Source organism: Globicephala melas, chromosome 4, assembly GCF_963455315.2.
Source record: "Globicephala melas chromosome 4, mGloMel1.2, whole genome shotgun sequence".
In the NCBI taxonomy this organism is placed as follows: domain Eukaryota; kingdom Metazoa; phylum Chordata; class Mammalia; order Artiodactyla; family Delphinidae; genus Globicephala; species Globicephala melas.
The window spans coordinates 41,001,263-41,020,354 of NC_083317.1; positions in this window are offsets into that span (position 1 = coordinate 41,001,263).

The window sequence follows — 19,092 nt, forward strand, 5'->3', positions numbered from 1 at the left end:
TATGCTTAGAAATATGTATTTTAAAGGATTTTGTAGTGTGGAGTGCACTTTTCATTTCATTCTTTTTTTTTTTTTTACATCTTTATTGCAGTATAATTGCTTTACAAAGGTGTGTTAGTTTCTGCTTTATAACAAAGTGAATCAGTTATACATATACATATGTTCCCATATCTCTTCCCTCTACATTTCATTCTTAATGTGCACTTGAAGTTGAAAAAATTAGCCATGTTGTATAAATGGCATCAATGTTCATCATTCTGCTTGTAAAAAAAAACAAATGCCCTCTACCATTTTACTTTAGTTAAATAAATTATACTGTTATCAACCACACATTCACTCTCTGAAAAGACATACAATCTAAAGCCTACACTGTTTAATTTTGGAATATATTGTGTTTTGGATTGTTTATCGTAATTTGGAATGCAGCTGGTTTTCCCTTCAAAAAAAATATTTAGATCATACCAATGTTAACATAGCCTAGAGGCTATGCCTCTAGGCAATAGCCTAGAGGCAGACACAAGGTCACTAGGGATTAAAAAACCTTTCTGCAAAAAATCATAAATGGGTTTCTAGATAACTGAGAGTTAATGGCCTTTCTGTTTACTCAATGTAGGCAGGGCAGAGAAAAATCAAAGAAAAACCTCAAGAGGCACTGTTGGGTTCCATAAAGCCATTGGAAGTTGCAAATTTACACAAGGGATTCTGCAGGGTGAATGTTTAGAAAGTAGACTTCTCAGCATGTTCTGCCATGATAAGGGTTTTAAGGCAGATGGATATAATGTGAATATAATTAAACCCTTTTCAGATAATGGTATAACAATATTATGTTCTCTAAGGATAGGCAGAACTATAGTTCCGAGTACATTCATCCATTTATACCTACATGTTCTATTCTATTCCAGAGTTTCATTAGGAATAATTTTCATGCATATTGTTCCCAAGACCTCACTTTATTGTTCTAATGTCATCGGAGCTTTAAATAAAGATCCACAGTGTTGAGTAGAAAAGAATAAGAGAGTCAAGGGTATGGAATAGACTGGAGCAAAATAAATGAAGGAGGAATTTTCAGGCAATGTTTTTATATACACATTTTTATTACAGTTTTTTTTTAGTAATTGTTGAAAGTATTAGTGTCTTTGAAATCTCATAGGAAAGTTGAAATAAAATGGAATTTTAAATATTGATGAGGCCAAACAAACAGAAAAATACCGAATTTTGCTTTGGTTTAGAATGATTTTTACCTTACTGCCATTCTTTATGTATATTAATCTTCTGCTCACTTGCTCTTAGCTGGTTTGTTTCTTTTATGCCAGAAAAAGAGATTTATCCAATTTCCTTTTTTGCATTTCAAATTATGTAAGCATTGAATGTCTATATTTTTTAAAATTCCATATCTATAAATCTAATTCTTATATTTTTATCTTCCTTAATTGAAAACATAAGCAATAGAGAAATAACCAATAAGCAAAAAGTATTTCATACATTTAAAATTGAGTAATTTGTTCTTATCTGAAGTAACACTCTTATACTGGGTGCAAAGAAACCTTGTTAGTTCCTTCACTGACTATGAACTGAGATCAAGAATAAAGAGAGAAACCTCTTCGGGGGAGAGAAAGATTTCATTATTTACATTTTAAAATGATAACTATATTTACATTATAACATAATAAACTATACGTTATATTTGTTTATAATTCCTACATGGGATAGGTCAGTCTAGATAGAAAAAAAATATGAGCACACCTGGAGAATGACTAAGTCATATTAGTCATATGACATGTTAGTCATATGACTAGTCATATTAGTCATATGACATATTAGTCATATGACTAAGTCATATTCATCTTTATATCCCTCTCTATATATTTCGTTCCTAAATTCTTATCAAGGCACTTGCATTTAACAAGAAGTCAATATATATTTGGTAAATAAATAAATACATAAATAATAAATGCAAAACAAAATAGGCAACTGACAAAAATTCTGTAAAGAGAGAAAGAAAGAAAAAACGAAAGTGCCTAATTGATGACTTATATTTTGAGAAATAAGCAATAACTCTTATAAATCCACAGATCATATCATTAATCAATTATGAGTCTTAGGTTCCTTTATTTATGAAAAGAAAAAGTGCAAACCACTAGGGACAGGCCTGGTATAATAGAAAAAGAAACCACATGAAGAATAAGAAACGTTGGCTCTGCCTTATACATTTGACCATAAATAAACCACATATCATATTTGAAAGTCATTTTCCTTATTCAGAAATTAAAGATTAGACTTTGTAATTACCAACACTTTCTTCTAGCTCTACCATTCAATAATTTTCAATGTAAACAAAAAACATATATTCCTCTACAGAGAGAGAGAGTCTCAGAACAAGCAGTAGAATGTTCGGCATTGCTTGTAGTGACAGATTTACAAACCTAAAAGGTAGTTAAACAGGCCTCCTAGTCCACACATTAGAATAGTGAGAACGAAGCACAGTCAGCTCTTGTGTGAACACACACAGACACACAATCTCTTTGGATTCTTGCCTCTGCAATCTTTCAGCTTTCTAAGCAGAAGCATTGAGCTACCATGTGTAAGTAATCTATTTTTACACAAGTCAGCATCTAAGATTGGATCAAACAAAAAACAATAGATAGGTGCCTACCTCTCTCTTCTTCTGAAAGTATTTTCTTGTTTGTTTTATAATAGAAAAAATTTAAAGGCTTAAAAATGTTGGAAAATTAGAAAGAGATCAAAGAACCAGAAATTTTGAGAAGTGTTTTTAAAAAACTGAAAACCGATGTGATTAAGTTGAAGTAGGAAAAACAATCTAGAATACATAATAAAGAGGATTGTTGTGAAAGATGGGAGCAGCTTTGTGAGTGTTTACTGGGCAGAGACAATGCTACAGGGATTGTTCAGAAATTAAATTTATAATAGTCACCCTGAGAGGTCTTTTTCCCTTACCTTCCTCTCTTAAATCCATTTGTACCCAGCACTGGGCATTGTTTTCAGACTGAGGCTTTGAGTGGGAAGACTTGGTTTAGGGAAGGAAAGGCATTGCCCTTCAGCCCTGTGTGGTGGTGACCTATAGGAGGAATGAACTTCTCCAATATCTAGAACATAATGTGTTGGCAACTTCTCTCAGGCCCACCTTACACCTCAAAAATTATGGGAGGAACATACGGGAAACATAAACATCATCTCAAACATTTGAAGAAATCCAACAATTTTTCAACTAGTAAAGCACAAAAAGGAGAAGATTTTTGAAAGAAATACACGTATGCAAAGAGATAAATGAAGATGATGCATTCCTGAAACAAAGAGGTAGAAACAAATGCAAACACAAAATTTTCAATTAGTGGTCATGGTATAAATTTCTCTGCTTAAAAACAAAATTTTTAACTGAACAAAAAAATCTTGCTGTATACTGATGGTCCTATCTAAATCAAAATGATAAATTAAGATTGAAAATGAACAGTTCAAATGATATGGGGAAGGAGGGAGATTCTAATGAAAAGTAAATAGGTATAGCAATTTTGTTATTCGATATTAGAGGTTTCAGCCTGGAAAGCCTTAATAGGGTAAGAATAAAAATGTACAAAAATACCTATCATTCAGGGCTTCCCTGGTGGTGCAGTGGTTGAGTCCGCCTGCCGATGCAGGGGACACGGGTTCGTGCCCTGGTCTGGGAGGATCCCACATGCCATGGAGCGGCTGGGCCCGTGAGCCATGGCCGCTGGGCCTGTGCGTCCGGAGCCTGTGCTCCGCAACGGGAGAGGCCACAACAGTGAGAGGCCCGCGTACCGCCAAAGAAAAAAAAACCCATCATTCATTAATCTATATGGGTTTACCATAGTAAATTCAAATGTGTACAAAAAAACCTACTAGAATTTCAGGGAGTAATGGGATATTTCATAATCACAGGTTGAGAGTTAGGCACCTTTAAAAAAAACGAAATCTCAAAAATGAAATCTCTGAAAGTAAAACAGACAAGACATAACAGATTTAAATATCACAGTTGATATGTGTGAACTTTTTAGCCAATAGCTAGGAAATACACTTTATTTATTTATTTTTTAAGCTTTTATTTATCTTTTGGCCATGCTGTGGGACATGCGGACATGCGTGATCTTAGTTCTCAGACCAGGGATCAAACCCGTGCCCCCTGCATTGAAAGTGCGGAGTCTTAACCACTGGACCGCCAGGGAAGTCCTTACATTTTATTTTTAAAAATGCATAAAACATTTTAAATCTTGTACAGCAACTTTGATCAAAAGGAAAAATCAATAAATTAGAAAATGCCCATAATTTTACAGGATACATTCCCTCATGACAATGTAATACATTTAGGGAAATTAACAACAGAGGCAGAGCCATGAGACTTCTCAATGTTAAAACGTCATGCAGGAAGATAATGAAGTAATATTTTAAAAATTGTGAGGGGGACAAAAACTTTAACACCTCAATATTTATATTCTTCATTTATATGCGAAGGTAAAGTAAGTAAAGTTCTCAATCTTTCAAGGTCTCAGAATTTTCACATTAAATATCATCTTGGACAACATTATTACAGGAAGTGTATCAGTTAAAAGAAAAAAATCAGAAAAATGTTAAAACAAAGGAAAGTAAGAATGAGTAAATTACTTTAAAAAGTATATCTATATACCCACGTGCTCCTGCAGAAATATGTATCTTTAAATTTTTTTTCTTTTTCATAACAATTAAATTTCAAACAGGATATCACCAGAAGGTGGAGTAAGCAGGGCGAGGAGAGGAGGCAAGAGAGGTAGTTGAGAAGTTAGGAAATTTGCAGGGAAGTAAGCACAGTTTGGGGTTTTAATAAATTGAATCATAAATTTAATAACAGTTACTGTGTATACCTACTAATTGAAGAGCTGGATATGAAACAGTGAACAAAATAATCTCTGACCCATAGAGCTAAGAGACAGATAAAAAATAAATAAGTAAATGAATGAATATATGATATGAGGTCAATTGACAGTAAATGTTGTGAAGAAAAATTAAGGACAAAGAGGTCCTCCGGTAGAATGACATTGGCACGAGAACTAAAGAAAGTAAATGAGTGAGGTGGTCATGTGGATAGTGAGAAAAGGATTTCAGCTAGAGGACGCAGCAAGCGCCAAAGCTCTGACTTGCTAGCCTGTTTGGAAGGCTTGAAGAGTAGCAGGGCGGCCAACGTGCCCTCTTACTGGGAACAGGGCAAGTATGTTTAATCTTATGCTTTTTCTAAAATCTATATAGAAAGGTACACACCATGGAAGAGAGAAAACAATATTGACTAAGAAGAATATAGTAGGAGGAAATATTCTCCCTGATATTAAGGCTTACTCTATAGCTACCGTAATCAGGATAGTGTGGTACTGGTGGACAGGCACATAGGTCAATGAAACAGAGCAGAGAGTCCAGAAACAGATGCACAAAAATATCTTCAGCCGATTTTTATAAAGGTGCAAAAGCAGTTCCATGGAGGCAGAATAACCTTTTCAACAAATGATGCTGTATTAATTGTACATCTGGTGGCAAAATAAACAAACAAAACCCAAAAAGCACAACAACAAAAAGCCTTTGACCTAAACCTCATACTTTATAAAAAAAAATTAGTTAAAAATAGATCGTAGGGCTTCCCTGGTGGCGCAGTGGTTGAGAGTCTGCCTGCCGATGCAGGGTACACGGGTTCGTGCCCCGGTCTGGGAGGATCCCACATGCCGCGGAGCGGCTGGTCCCATGAGCCATGGCCGCTGAGCCTGAACGTCCGGAGCCTGTGCTCCGCAACGGGAGAGGCCACAACAGTGAGAGGCCCGCGTACCACAAAAAAAAAAAAAAAAAAATAGATCGTATGCTTAAATGTAAAATTAAAAGTCTAGAAGTTTTAGAAAAACTTAGGAGAAAATCTTCAGAATCTAGGGTTAGGCAAAGAGTCCCTAGATATGACACCAAAAGCACGATTTGTCAATAGGAAAAATTGATAAATTGGACCTCTTTGAAATTAAAAGCTTTTGCTCTGTGAAAGTTCATATGAAAAGGATGAAAAGACAAGCCACCAACATGGAGAAAATATTTGCAAACCATATATTCGATAAAGAGCTAGAATCTAGAATATATAACCCCAAATTCAATAGCAAAAACCCAAACAATTCAATTAGAAATTGAGCAAAAGACATGAACAGATATTTCACTGAAAATGACATAAGATGGCAAGTAAACACACAAAAAGATGTTCAACATCATTAGCCATCATGGGAAATGTAATTTAAAACCCTAATGAGGTATTACTAAATACCTATCAGAATTGTGGAAATTTTTTTAAAAATTGACAATAACAAATACTAACTAGTGAGAGTGGAGAAACTGGATCACATATATTGCTGGTGGGAATGTAAAATAGTAAAGCCATTTTGAAAAACAGTTTGGCAATGTTATTAAAATAAACGTACAATAACTATACAACCTAGCAATTGCAATTTTATGCATTTACCTCAAATATGTAAAAACCGGCGAGGGGAATGACGATAGTTACTGAGGTGGGGAAGGCTATAGAAGTACAGGTTTTTGTGGATTTGGTTAAAGTTTGAAACCAAACTTGAAAATATTTGAAATACCTACTTTATTTCCCAATGGAAATGTTAGGTCAGCGTTCAGATAGATGAGTATCAGGGTAATGGTCCAGGTTGGAGATACACATCTGAGAGTCTTGGGCTTATAAATGACATTTCAAACTATGAGACTCAATGCCATTATTAAAGTATTGACCATAGTTTAGAAAAGTATTCCAGAGATTGAACCCCAGTGTACTTCAATGTTATGTAGTAGGAGAGACAATACAGAAACAATAAAGTAGACAGAAGCAGAGTATCCAGTGAGGGAGAGGGGAGAGAAATCGTATGCATGATGTCTTCCATTCTTGAGATTATGCTTTATATTTCTACTTAAACTATTCATCTAGTGGATTACAGTACTATATTTTATGTGAAATCAACCTTCCATTTCTAAAATAAACACAACTTGGTCATGAAGTGTTCTATTCTTTTATACACTGCTGAGTTTTTAGGATTGTTAAATCAATGTTTATCAGTGAAACTGGCCATATAATGAACTGACCTTTATCCTAAGTTTTAGGATCCAATGAAAAATCCTATATGATTTTTTTCAATATTTATCCACTGAATTATACTGATAGCAAGAAGACTGAAATGTCAGAATGATCTGAAATATTGGTGAAGGAACAAAAAATTAAACTATGGAAGATAACAGTGAGCTCAGAAGTAGATTCATGTATGTATGTCAAGTCGGTATATAATATGTCAAGTTGGTATACATGTACATATGTATATATGTGTGTATATATGTATATGTGTATATATATATATATATATATATGTATGTCAAGTTGGTATATAAATTACTCAGTACATGAAGTGGAGAAACCAGCTTACTCAATGAAAAAAAATGAACCTGGCTATTTATACCTTGTCTAAATAAAGGTGATTAAAAATGCAAATGTGAAGTACTCTATATTGAATAATACAAAAAGAAGGCATGTAGAAGAGTATTTTTGTCACTTATTCAAGGGAGTGAGGGAAAGGTACATAAACAAAAACCCAAATATAGAATATATAACTTTAAAAAGTGATGGATTTGACAAAATTAAAGTTGCTATTTAAGGTTCATTGAAGGATACCAACAAAAAAACTAACAAATGACAGATTGAAAATACATTTTAAATATTTAAGACTTACAAAGGAATATTCTATAGGCTACATAAGAATTTCTGCTTAGCGACCAGTGAACCAATTGTAAACCCAATTTAAAAAAATTATGAAGGCTTCAGATGGTTACTTCTACAGAAGACATCCAAATAGTCAAGTAAAGAATAAAGAGATGCTCACATTCACTGGTAATCAGAGAAAGATCAAAACAATGAGCTATATCTTCCACCTACCAGATAAGAAAAAAATTTTAAAGTCAGATAAAAGAAGTATCAACAAGGATGTGGGAAAATGAGAATCTTTGAGAAGTGTTCCTGTAGCATAAACTATTATGGCTTTCTGGAGAGCAATTTGGCAGTGCTTAGCAAAATTAATTATGTGTGTCTACTGTGACACAGCAATTCTCTGCCTGTGGATAGATCCCTGAGAATCTCGCATGTGAGTCCACAAGGGGATATGCACAAGGCTGTCTGTCACACTGTACTTGTGGCCGTATAGCATTGGAGGCAGCTAAGGTAGCTAATGGGTAAGTACAATCTGGGGGCTGGTTAACTTTGCATAATGCAGCAGTTAGAAGCAGTCAACTAGGTGTATATGCAGCAACAGTGATCTTACAACTTCATGCATAATAAAAAATTAGGAAACAGATGTGTTCTGTAATATAATATTCTATTGCAAAATAAAGTACCTACATGTAAAAGCAAGAACATATATTTTTCACAGATATTTACAAATCCAAAGACACCTACTACAGTATTTTTTGGAGGGGGCAGGAGGACTGTAGCTAAAAGTAAACTGACAATGATGATGGAGGAAATGAAAAAATAATAGTGAAATAAAATGAAAGAAGAAAAGGGCCTTAGATCTATCATGTACCATGGACCAAGGAACTTGAATAACTCAACTCTTTGAATCTGGGATCGCTCCAAAATAAATTAATAATAAATATTAACTCAATGATATATAATTCATCTATAAGAATGGCAAAGTTAAGGAAAGTGGTGGATAATATCTAGGACTCAAGGAAATGTGAAGAAATTGCTCATTTCATGCAGTGATGATTGGAATGAATATTAATGCAGCCTTTGGAAGAGAGGACTTTCATTATACTGAAATATTCAAAATATGTGTTTTAGAGAATTTTGTTTGTTTGTTTTGTACCACAACAAAAGCTAAGTAATGAATCATTCAACTCTTATAAGTATCTATCTTTAACAGGGGCATTGGACCAGTGCATTTTTTACTGCTTGTTTTCAAAGGAAAAAATATAATCAAATATTCACAAATTTGTATGTTGCTAAATAAATTGAGATACATATACACTATATAATAGTATATAACTATAAAAAATAAAGTTGAATCACAAGTAGTGACATAAATATATTACTGAACATATTATTAATTACAAAAGACACCAATCATCAAAGTATCCATACAGTACGACACCCATTATGTTAAAACAAGTGATATAAAACAAAACTATTGGGCTTCCCTGGTGGCACAGTGGTTGAGAGTCCGCCTACCGATGCAGGGGAAACAGGTTCGTGCCCCGGTTCAGGAAGGTCCCACGTGCCGCGGAGCGGCTGGGCCCGTGAGCCATGGCCGCTGAGCTTGCGCGTCCGGAGCCTGTGCTCCACAACAGGAGAGGCCACAGCAGTGAGAGGCCCGCGTACCGCCAAAAGAAAAAAAAAAAAAAAAAAAAACTATTTTTGAATATACATATGTAAATGCATAGCAGCAGTATGATGAATATTCATCAACTTGATATCAGTAGCTATGAATATAAAAGGTCAAAGGATTTAACTATAAATTTCCAGTGTGTACTCTTGTATACTGCATGCATGTATTCGTGTGTATTTTTGTGTAACTAAAAAAGATTATCTATCTTCTACAGATAATACCAGATAAGATGTCCTAAATCTTCTTCTTCATATTCTTGAAAAGAGGTTCTTCAATTAAATAAGTTTTAAAATTAATCCAAAGTAATTTTCTTTCTTAGAAATTCAAAATATACATGGGCACATCAGAATTGGGAGATACTCTGCAGCCAAACATTATTTTGAACTTTATCCAGTCAGTGTGTCCTAAACTAACATTTTTTTCTCCCCTAAGGAACACCTAGTTACTATTTTTCCTGTAGACAACAATATATTCTAAAAAATAATTTGAGAACACTGAAATAGGAATAGAAGAAGAAAATAAGGACTTGAGGGAAGCAAAAAAAGATTTTGATATTTAAATGGTTCCTATGATTCATTATAAAACTTTTGTCTGAGTTTCCTGCCAGCTGCAAGAAAGTCAGCTGTGTTACATTAGATACTTCTTATTTTTGTCAAGAGAGGGAATGAGTTCTGGGTAAACAAAGTTTATCTTAGCACTAAATTCTGAAAGAAACATCAAATTTGGTGAATTATCTAAATGCCACTGGTTGAGGGCGTCTTCACCATCACCACATTAATTCAGGTGTGAACGTAAGTTGTAGATTGCAACTTAGTAAAAGGGTTTTATCTACATTAAAAAAACCCTGAAAATCATTTTTAGCTTTCAGTGGTCAGATTATGAATGAATAAAACTTAAAATGGCTAAAGGTATGGACAAACATTATGCTTCTTATAATCTATACACTATAATACATGAGTATGATGTCGTTGATTCACTGTCCGTACACCCATTGATTCTAAAAGAGCCTGTTTTTCATCAAGCATTCTGTACCAGGCACTGTGTGAGGAATACTTGAATCCAGTGTCTGATGTTGCATTGCTCTTAGTCTATGGATCTTTCCGAATGTAAGTACTAGTCACCAGAAATAAGCACGAAACATCAGGAGGCCCCAAAGAGACAAAAAACAGCCTCACTCTCAAAATTAGTAAATTTTGAAAGCTTATTTTCTAAAACTGCTATTAACTACATCATGTAATAACTCAAAAGATCAAATTCTTTTATTTTTGGAAGGCAGAAAAGAGAGAAGAGAAATTATATTTAAGGCCAAAGTAAAGATTTCCATTGCTAAAAATATTTCTTCCTGAAATCTTAACCCCTTACATGTAGAATTGGGCAAAGTCATTTGGTTTATTGCTCATAGTATTATCAGTATTCATAAGCATTAATATTGTTACATTCTTTCTATGGGCCGGACACTGGACCAATTCCTTTATGTGCATCATCACTTCACTCTGATCAAGGAGCTATTTTTACCTCTGTTTTACAGTGAAGGAAAGTGATCCACAGAGAGATGAAGTAGTTGCTGAGAAATAATGAATAAATGTTGGCAAACTAACCTCAGAGCTCACACATTTACCTCAACATTGGCACTTATATCAATCTTTTCAGATAGTAATATAAGTCCACACAACTACGATGCCACTACTAGAAACAGCATCCACAAGTCAGCATTGTACAAAACAAAGCCAACTCATTTCCATTTGCAGTCAATGAGGTCATATGTGATGAGACTGTCAGTGTTAGGGGAAATTGGAGGATTGTAAGGTGACTTTGCTATTGGACAATCTTGACATTATTTGAACATCAGTTGGCCCTTTGTTGTCCTGTAGCTCAACTTTCTTCTGGTTTTAAGGGAATGAAGCCTTACTACTGCTCTCTCCACCTGGAGTCTGCTTTACTTTATCTCCTCATTGTTCCAAGGATAGTAATATATCCTGTAAGGCCATGCCCAGTTTAAGCTCTAATTTTACACCTCGGAGGTCACAGTGTCTCAAATGTGGTGTTTACTGTTTTTCTGTAACTGGTAATTTTCCCATAGGCTCCTGGGGGTTGACTCTTATCCTGTCACCTGGCATTGCCTGAGGAAGTGATAAACTATTTTCCCCTTAACCACTAAGGCAACAGGAAAATATTTGTTGGTTCTTTCTTTTGAAAGTAATTAAAGACATGCAAATTAGAATTAAAAGCAACACCACCATCAACAAAACCACCTTAGGCTATAGGAATTGCAAAGGTTTATTTATACTGTTTTTGTTTTTTTTCTGTTGAACAGTTGTTAATCACAAAAACTACATATATCTTAAGTGTTTTATTTTCAAATATCCATCTGGTTCAGTTGTTTTATATAGTTTTTTTTCCCCTTGTGGCGGCATTTACTCTATAACAATGCATGGATAATTGCATCCATGAAGACTCCTGCAGTGCTATAATAACTACACAAACTAAAAGATGGTTTTTCAATGGAATAAAGCAATCCTAAGGATCACATAAGAGCTCCATAATCAATATTGTACAATTTTTGAATGGGACACAGAAGTGAGAGAAAAACCCTTGTCAAAAACCAGACACATGAAAGGCTCTTTTGTTCTCTCTGTGGTAGAAAGACTTTATACAATTAGGTAGAGGTAAAAATATTGTTCAAATTCTCTAAGTTGTGTTATGATCACTTGATATTTTATGTGCAGAACAATGCTTGGACATAGCAGAAAGCCTAATCAATGCTGTTACAGCAAATTGTGTCTTTACACAGCCAGTATGTAGCTCTATGACTAGAAGTAAACAAAACAATGTAACCATTTAAAATGTATTATTTATTATTTTCCCAAATATGTCTTAGGTTTTCTACCATAAGCATAATATTTTTCTTCAAGAAGTAAAAATAATTTTAAAAACAAAATGAATAAAATAAAACATCTTCCTAGTCTTTTCTGCTGTCTGAACTTTTACTCCTTCCTCAAGATTTAGTTCTAGTGTTGTTATCTCTGAGAAGTATTTATTCCCTGACTCTTCACCTCTTTTTTGACTAAATTGGGTGGTTTTTCCTCTGTACTCTCATAGATTCTTGCCAAGTTAATATGATATATAAACTTATGCTTTATCCAGGCTTTTGGTTTGGTAAACCTACTCCTTTGTCCTGCAAATCCCATTAATTCTTGGAATGTGTTTTATTCGTGATTATTTTCTCTACCTTTCCTTGTAGGGCAACTTTGCATGTAGTAAGGGTCAAAACTGGCTATTGTCAGAATAAAGCAATTCATCAGCTGAGTAACGATACAATGTTGTTAATAACACTGTGTTGATGTTCAGGTCCATGTTCCCTAACCTTGAAATAATTTGGATTATTTTTCATTATGTGAAAAACCATGTGGCGAGTAAAATGACAGAAGCATTACCAAATGCTTTGAAAAACCTAAATTTTGGATGTTATTTGAGTATTTCTCATAATCAGCTTTTCTCTAATCCCAAAAATGCAACCCTTAATAATAGATTTCTCTGATATAAGCATCGCAGTGATCATGTCACTGCTCACTTTATAAGGCACATTTGAAAGTATTCCGTCTCTATTGCACACTAAATGACTATTCATAGCAAGGTCATATAAAACCAATATCTGTTAGTTCAAAATAGAATGCAGTTGGATGCGACTACATTTTCCCAAGAGGCCAAATATGATTTTTCCATTAAAACTTTTGTTTAAGGTGTTGCATGGGTAATATATCATAGCACCTGGAAAGAGAATCTTGGATCACCTAGCTTCTCAGTCAACTCTGTATGCATTGCAAAACAGTTGTAAGTTAATGTGTGTGGTGACGATCAATATTGTTTGACTCCCCATGAGCAGAAACAAAAAAGTAAGATGTTCTGCATCTTAGTGAAATCTTACGATGAGGTTGACCCATGTCACAACATACTTCCTTTTTCTTTGGACTTGAATGTGGGATACAGAGTTCACAGCGTGAAAATCTAAGTTAATGAGGAACACTTCCATTAAGAAAGCTCATTTGAATGTGAGCCTATATGAAAATTAAGTTTGCAAATCATGATGTCCTAGAAGTTAATCATATATTCAAGGATAGAGCGACTTAAAATCATAAAAGTGCCAATCCTATGAACATTTAGATACAAATTAACACCAAATTTAGTAGAAAATGCCAGAAGGATTTTGGAAACTTCTTGATATAGTCAGTCTGTAAAAGGAAAAGATTCACCCACAGTTAAGGTAATTTTCAAAAAATTAGAGCAAAATGGTGAGATTTACTCCCCTTCCCAATATATTAATATATATTATAAGACTACAATAACTAAAACATGATGGTATTGGTATAAAGATAAATAGACCAATGTAACAGGATATTTTAGAAAGAGTTCTTACTATAAATGTGAAGTTGGCATGGGCTAAACGATAGCAAGATAAATCTGTAGACAATGGATTCATTTATAGTCAGCTTTGTTGGGAAAATGAACTTTATGTCTAACACATGTTATATATACAGTAGGTCCTCCGCATGCACAGGTTCCACATTTGTATTCAACCCATCATGGATTTTGTCAGGGACTTGAGCTTCCACAGATTTTGGTTTCTGTCGGGGGTCCAGGAACAAATCCCCTGAGGATACCGAGGGACGACTATACTAGAATAAGTGAGCTAAATGCTTAAATGTCAGATGAAATTGTAAGGTAAACAGACACAATTACAGAAGAATATCTTTTTGAACTTGGTATAGTGAACATTTCTTAAACTGGACCTCAAAATCATAAGGAAAAAAATGGAGAGATTTGACTAGATAACATGTAAGATTTTTTTAATAATAAAGGGTATTAACAAATTGGACATAGATATGAAGATATGTGTACACCTATAATCTATAAAAAATTAATATCTGGTATGTAGAAAACATTTCTTTGAATAAGCAAGAAATAGACAAGAAAGCTCAATTCATTCACGTAATAAATAAATATGCTTTACTTTGTTCCAGAATTTTTGAAAGTGCTTAAAATATTAATTCATTTAATCAGAATAAGTCCCACAGTTTTTTAACTGGTAGAGCTGGGATTTGAACGCAGACAGTCAGTTCTAGAATCAGTATTTTACTTGTCAATAGAAAAACCAAGAATAAAATGAGCGAAGGATATAAAAAAAACTTAGGGGCTTCCCTGGTGGCGCAGTGGTTGAGAGTCCGCCTGCCGATGCTAGGGGACACGGTTTCGTGCCCCGGTCTGGGAAGATCCCACGTGCCGCGGAGCAGCTGGGCCCGTGAGCCACGGCCGCTGAGCCTGCGTGTCCAGAGCCTGTGCTCCGCGGCGGGAGGGGCCGCAGCAGTGAGAGGCCCGCGTACTGCAAAAAACAAACAAACAAACAAGCTATAATACAGTGTGTCCAGTTACATTAGGCCTAGTTGTACTAGACCAGTGGGAAAGTAAGGATACAGGGGACTGCATATAAACAAATTTTACCTAAGAATTTCCCAATAAATCTACTTTATACTTGTATGACATGTACATCATCTCTGCTATGAGGCTAATAACCAACAAATAAATGTAGGGAGAGATGCACAAGTTTACTAGTAATCAGAAGAAAGCAATTGAAGCAACAATGGGAATGTTGGAAAATAGTAAGCCCTGGCCAAGATATGAGAACAGATTACCACTCAGGATTTCATGGCGAATATAAATTGTTACTCTTAGTCTTGCAATAGGTTTTGAACTTTATTTGGTATATAGCCCACAATATGATGTTCCTCTTCTTGATATATAACCCAAAGGAACCCTCACACTGATCAAAAGAAACCATGAATGAGAATGATTTTCACAGCATTTTCATGGGAGAAAACAAATTGGAAGCTAAATTGGTGCCCATTTCTAGGGGAATGGCTAAATACTATATGGTATAAACATAATATTAAATAGGTAAAATGAATAAATGAAGTCTACATGTAAAACATTGGTAGGTTTCAAAAACATCAAACATATGAATGAAAAAAGAACAAAATCAAATTTGCAGTACAATGTCGTTTAATTAAGTAAAAAAGACATATATGAGAACAGGCACCTTAAAATAGAGGATGTTCAATCTTCAAATTAAAAGATACACAATTTCATTAATAATCAGGGAAAAGTAAATTAAAATCACACATGTACAATAATATGTTCACAGAATGACTAAAATGAGAAAAGACAGAAAATTTCAATTATTATTAACAACATGGAACAACTGCAATCCTCCGAAACCGTTCTGAGAGTACGACACTTTAGAGAAATGTTTGCGTATCTAATACGCTGAACACACGTGTACGCCATGATTCAGTAATTCCTGTTCTAGGTATATACCAAATATAAACACATACATGTGTTCAAGAAAAGGCATTTGTGAGAATGTTCCTAGCAGCACTAATCATAAAAGCCCAAACCTAGAAGCTACCCATATGTTCATTGATAGTAGAATGACACGCTAGACACTGACAGTGCCCTGGCCAGACATCTTGGACCTTTCCATTGTAGTGCACACCAGACTGACTTCCAGCTGCTCACATCTGTAACTCATTGCCTGACGCCCTTCTTGACTGGTTGGATTTCACTCTACCACAGGCACCTCAGGAAGTAAGGCCAGAGAATTAGTGCTCTCTGGGAGCAGCCTGAAAACAGTGAGCATTGGGAGAGTATGTATAAATAACTCAGCTTGCGGTTCTGCTGGGCTCAGTCTGAGAGCTGAGTTCTAAGTTAGCTTTCAGACTTCCCCAGGGAGATTAAGATCTAGTTACCAGTTTTGATAACTTGCTTGGTAACAACTCCCTCTCCACTCCACTTCCTCGCTTTCCTAGTAGAGTCTCCTGCTCTCACCCCAGTCCTTATAATGATTACCATTGCTCCTAAGTAAGCTACTCTGCGAGAGCAGCTGTAAATATAGGAGGTTATTTATTGGTTGTTTTTAAGTGACTTAGATGCACTGAAGGAAGAAACTCATATGACTAAATCAGTCAACTATCAACTCAGGGCACGAAGTGAAAGCCAGAAGGTCTTGATGCAATGTGTAACAGACCCTTATCTTCTGCAGCCAGAGAGCAGGTTGTGCTGAAAATGAGGTGCAGGACCCACTTTTGAGAATAATAGAGTCTGAAATAGGCTGAAATTTCGATGCTAACTTCTGGCCCCTGAGAGAGAAAGAGTGTGGCCCTGGGACCGGCTTGGGAAAATCTAGCTTGATGTGCTTAAGAACTAGAACCTCCAGGTTTCTCTGAACTCTCTGAAGAGCAGAATTGACCTGCTTCTCTTAGCTGCAGAAGAACCAGCTCTTCTTGCCTGTAGACTCTGCTGAGTCTGCATCTGAGGTGATGCACGATGCATTCTGCCTTCCTCAGAATCCGCCTCCTTCTTTTCTCATTAACTTTTGGGCCAATAAATGGAATCAAATGTCAACATGACCCAAAAGGTTGTCTGCAGCTCCACCAGGGTCATATACTCTGACCCAAGACATCATTATCTCTCAGCAGGGTTACTGCAAAAGGTTTAGACTGACTTGTTGCTATTAGCCTTCGCTTTCTACCATCTCTGCTTAACATACCAGCCAAAGCTGTCAGCTCATGGCTCTGCTCTTCTCAAAATACTTCAGTGGTGTTCTATCTTACTCAGAATAAAACTTAAAATGTTTACAATGGGCTCTAGAAAGTGCCCTTCCTTTGATGACCCCATCTTCCACCCATACTTCTCTGATCTCAGTCTTATTTCTCTCCCCCTCCCTCAGTCAACTCCATCCACAGTGGCTTTCTTGCTGTTCCTCAAATAAACCAGCACAATCCCATCCCAGGCCTCTTAGACGAGCTGTGCCCTCTGCTCAAAATGCTGTTCCTCAGGATATTCACCTGGTCGCCCTCTCTTACCTCATGCACGTGTTCTTTGAATTGTCACTTTTAAAATGTGGTCTTTTCTTACCACCTCATTAAAATTATAAACCTTCTCTCTCCTCTAAGATACTCTGTACAACCTCCGTGCTTTCTTTTTTTCTCCATAGCCCTTGTCATATTCTAATATACAGTTTCCTTTACATAGTTAATCTGAGTATTACCTTTTTCTTTCTATTAGAAGATAAACTTTATGAGCACAGCTATATTTTTCTATTTTATTCCCTTATGCATCCCCAGAACTTAGAGCAGTACCTGACTCATAGTAGGTGCTCAATCCATAAGTGTTGAAAGGATTATTATATAAAGAATAAAATATGGGAATAAAAAAAGTGGAAAATTAGTAAAGGTAATGATAATAATAATAACCGCTACGTATTACTGAAGTCCTACTTGGTGCCATATAATACAATACTTAGAACAATCCTACAGGTAAAGCATACATCCATTTCACAGATGAGGAAACTAAGTCTCTGGTACATTCAGGGAGAAGTTTAAGGTTACACAAAGGATGAGGATTTATTGTGTCTGACTCACACCTTAGTGGTCTTTCTATATCTCAACATTGCCTCATCAACTAGTCTCCAATGGTAACTTACTCTTTTTTAGTCATCTGATATTTCAGTTGGGAAACATAGATGCATATTGATAAGCAATAAACCAGTAAACCCGATTGCAATAACAGGCACTGGTTCAGAGCAGAGATTCTGGTATTGGACTGCATGGGCACACATCCTGGCTCATACAAGTACTGGTTAAATTTCCTTGGACGTTTTTGTTCATCTCTCTGTGGCTCAGTTTTCACATTTGTAAAAAGGGAATAACAATTATTCTCTCTAGACAGTTTTTATAAGAATGAAGGAAACTAGCATAAATAAATAATATTTAGAATAATGATATTATAAGCACAAGTGTTATGCTCATTTACATTACACAGCATTTTAAAGATTTACAGTGTTTTCACAAAGTTTCCATTATTTAAATTTATATCAATTTCATGAGGTAGATAAGGAGAATATTTTATCCCTGTGTTATTCTTTGACTTGCTAGTTATTTATCATTTAATGTTTGACATGTCCTAGTCTAGGCTTAAGTCTTACACAGATAAAAAATAAAACACAATCCCTGTCCTCAAGAACACCCAGATAAGAAAGAAAATATAGTAGAATAAATGTTTTGATAGAGGTAGCCTGAGGATGCTGAGAAAACTGAAAGCTACAGAGGTTAATAAACCTGTCCAAGAGTGCCCAAACAATAAGTCTTCTCACTCTCCATCCAGAGTTTCCCCCTAAACACTGGTAGGAATGGTGGATAAAGCAGTCTTATGAGGTGGGAGATACAGGGTCTGAGCTTTTTCTTGCTGCCTGGAAAATCCCAGCTTCTTGCATTGCAGCAAAGGACTGATCTTATTTCTCCTTTCACCTGGCCTCCAGGTTGGTGAGCAAGACCCCATTACCCCGAAATTATAAGTAATAATTCTTATTAAAGCACCAAGGTGGTACAAATAGATGCTGTGGTCATGAACTCTTATCTGACTGGTTCACAGAAGAGTAGAATAATCAGTGTTTCACTTAACTGGGAACCAGGAAACCTGGATATGACCTTGGGCAAATGATTCCATTTCTCTGCACCTTGGTAAATATTAGCTATCATTATCACCTTTATGGTTTCTAGAATGACTTGGATAGGAGTCACATTCTGTAAAAGAAAACCAAAACAAGGCACTGCATGACCTCAGAGTGTAAGTTCATTTTCTA